This window comes from Arachis hypogaea, chromosome 11 (assembly GCF_003086295.3).
Source record: "Arachis hypogaea cultivar Tifrunner chromosome 11, arahy.Tifrunner.gnm2.J5K5, whole genome shotgun sequence".
NCBI lineage: Eukaryota > Viridiplantae > Streptophyta > Magnoliopsida > Fabales > Fabaceae > Arachis > Arachis hypogaea.
In genome coordinates, this window is record NC_092046.1 from 131,327,125 (window position 1) to 131,329,938 (window position 2,814).

At 32.4% G+C, this 2,814-nt stretch overlaps 1 non-coding gene across 1 annotated transcript; it reads left to right on the forward strand.

Annotated features, from left to right (window-relative positions):
* The first annotated feature begins 472 nt into the window (after positions 1–472).
* On the forward strand, positions 473–580 carry LOC112726133 (small nucleolar RNA R71). The gene has a single exon (XR_003165199.1). It is a non-coding gene; the product is annotated as a small nucleolar RNA R71 (small nucleolar RNA).
* Positions 581–2,814: the final 2,234 nt, after the last annotated feature.

Genomic DNA, 2,814 nt, shown 5'->3' on the forward strand with positions numbered 1-2,814 from the left:
CTTGTTGAGGCTTTTGTTGATCCTTCCATGAGAAATTTGGATGATTTCTCCATGAGGGATTATAGGTGTTTCCATAGGGTTCCCCCATGTAATTCACCTCTGCTATTGCAGGGTTATCAGGATCATAAGCTTCTTCTTCAGAAGATGCCTCTTTAGTACTGTTGGAGGCAGCTTGCACTCCATTTAGACTCTGAGAAATCATATTGACTTGCTGAGTCAATATTTTGTTCTGAGCCAATATGGCATTCAGAGCATCAATTTCAAGAACTCCCATCCTCTGAGGCGTCCCATTACTTACAGGATTCCTCTCAGAAGTGTATATAAACTGGTTGTTAGCAACCATGTCAATGAGTTCTTGAGCTTCTGCAGGTGTTTTCTTTAGGTGAATGGATCCACCTGTAGAATGGTCCAGTGACATCTTTGATAGCTCAGACAGACCATCATAGAATATATCCAGGATGGTCCATTCTGAAAGCATATCAGAAGGACACTTTTTGGTCAGTTGCTTATATCTCTCCCAAGCTTCATAGAGGGATTCACCTTCTTTCTGTCTGAAGGTTTGAACATCCACTCTAAGCTTACTAAGCTTTTGAGGAGGAAAGAACTTGGCTAAGAAAGCCGTGACCAGCTTATCCCAAGAGCTCAGGCTATCCTTAGGTTGAGAGTCCAACCATATTCTAGCTCTGTCTCTTACAGCAAACGGGAAAAGCATGAGCCTGTAGACCTCGGGATCAACCCCATTGGTCTTAACAGTATTACAGATCTGCAAGAATTCAGTTAAGAACTGAAAAGGATCTTCTGATGGAAGTCCATGAAACTTGCAGTTTTGTTGCATCAGAGAAACTAATTGAGGTTTAAGATCAAAATTGTTTGCTCCAATGGCAGGGATAGAGATGCTTCTTCCATGTAAATTGGAATTTGGTGCAGTAAAGTCACCAAGCATCTTCCTTGCATTATTATTATTTTCGGCCATATCTCCTTCTTTTTCGAAAGTTTCTGTCAGATTTTCTCCAGAGAGTTGTGCTTTAGCTTCCCTTAGCTTCCTCTTCAGAGTTCTTTCAGGTTCTGGGTCAGCTTCAACAAGAATATTTTTGTCCTTGTTCCTGCTCATATAAAAAAGAAGAGAACAGAAAATAATAGGGACCCTCTTTGCCACAGTAGAGAAATTCCTTGATGTGAGTAGAAGAGAAGAATAGAAAAAGAAAAAGATAAGAATCCAAACACAGGGGAGAGGAATAGGTTCGAATTCTTGAGTGAAAGAGAAGTGTTAGTAGATGAATAAATAAATAGAAGGAGATGAGAGATGAGAGAATTCGAAAATTAAACAAAATAAGAAATAAAAATTAAAGTCAAAATTCGAAAATTAAAAATTGAAATTAAATTAAATTAAAATTTAAAATAATTAATTAATTAAAAATGAATTTTGAAAAAGAGGGAAGGGATTTTCGAAAATTAGAAAGAGAGAGTTAGTTAGGTAGTTTTGAAAAAGATAAGAATCAAACAAAAAGTTAAGTGGTTAATTGAAAAAGATTTGAAAATCAAATTTTGAAAAGATAATAAGTTAGAAAAGATTTTGAAATTGATTTAGAAAAAGATTTGATTGAAATTTATTTTGAAAAAAGATTTGAAAAAGAAATTTAAAAAGATTTGATTTTGAAAATTAAAGTTGATTACTTGACTAACAAGAGACAAAAAGATAGGATTTTAAAATTTAAAGATTGAACCTTTCTTAATAGGCAAGTAACAAACTTTAAAATTTTTGAATCAATCACATTAATTGTTAGTAAAAATTTTGAAATTATGAAACGAAATACGAAAAATATTTTGAAAATCATTTTGAAATTTTCAAAATTTATGAAAGAAAAATGAAAAAGATTTGATTTTTGAGAAAGATTTGAAAAAGATAGAATTTTTAAATTGAGAATTTGACTTGACTCATAAGAAACAACTAAATTTTAAAAAGTTTTGAAAAAGTCAACTCAAATTTTCGAAAATTATGAGTGAAATAGGAAAGATAATTTTTTTTATTTTTGAATTTTAATGATGATAGAGAAAAACATCAAAAAGACTTAATGCATGAAAATTTTAGATCAAAACAAATGATGCATGCAAGAACACTATGAATGTCAAGATGAACATCAAGAACACTTTGAATGTCAAGATGAACACCAAGAACTTATTTTTGAAAATTTTTAAGAAAAGAAAAACATGCAAGACACCAAACTTAGAAATTTTCAATGTTTAGACAATAACAAATTAAAAATGCATATGAAAAACAACAAAAGACACAAAACAGGAAAATATGAAGTTCAAACAAGAAGACTTGTCAAGAACAACTTGAAGATCATGAAGAACATATGATGAGTTTTCGAAAATTAAAGAAAATTATAAAAGCGTGCAATTGACACCAGACTTAAAGTTTGACTCAAGACTCAAACAAGAAACATCAAATTTTTGGTTTTTATGATTTTATAAAAAAAAATTTTTTGGATTTTCGAAAATTAATTGAAAAGAGAAAAATAAGGATTTCAAAATTTTTAATAGGAATTCCAGGAATCTTGCACTGTTAGTCTAAAGCTCCAGTCCAGGAATTAGACATGGCTTACTAGCCAGCCAAGCTTTCAGTGAAAGCTCCGGTCCAAAACACTAGACATGGCCAATGGCTAGCCAAGCTTTAGCAGATACAAATCAGACATACAACAGCTGATACTTCATCCAACTTCATTCTATGCTGATAAGTGGAAGCCCCATTCCAAATGAATTAGACATGGCTTTACAGCCAGCCAGGCTTCAACATGCTTCATGAAACTCTAG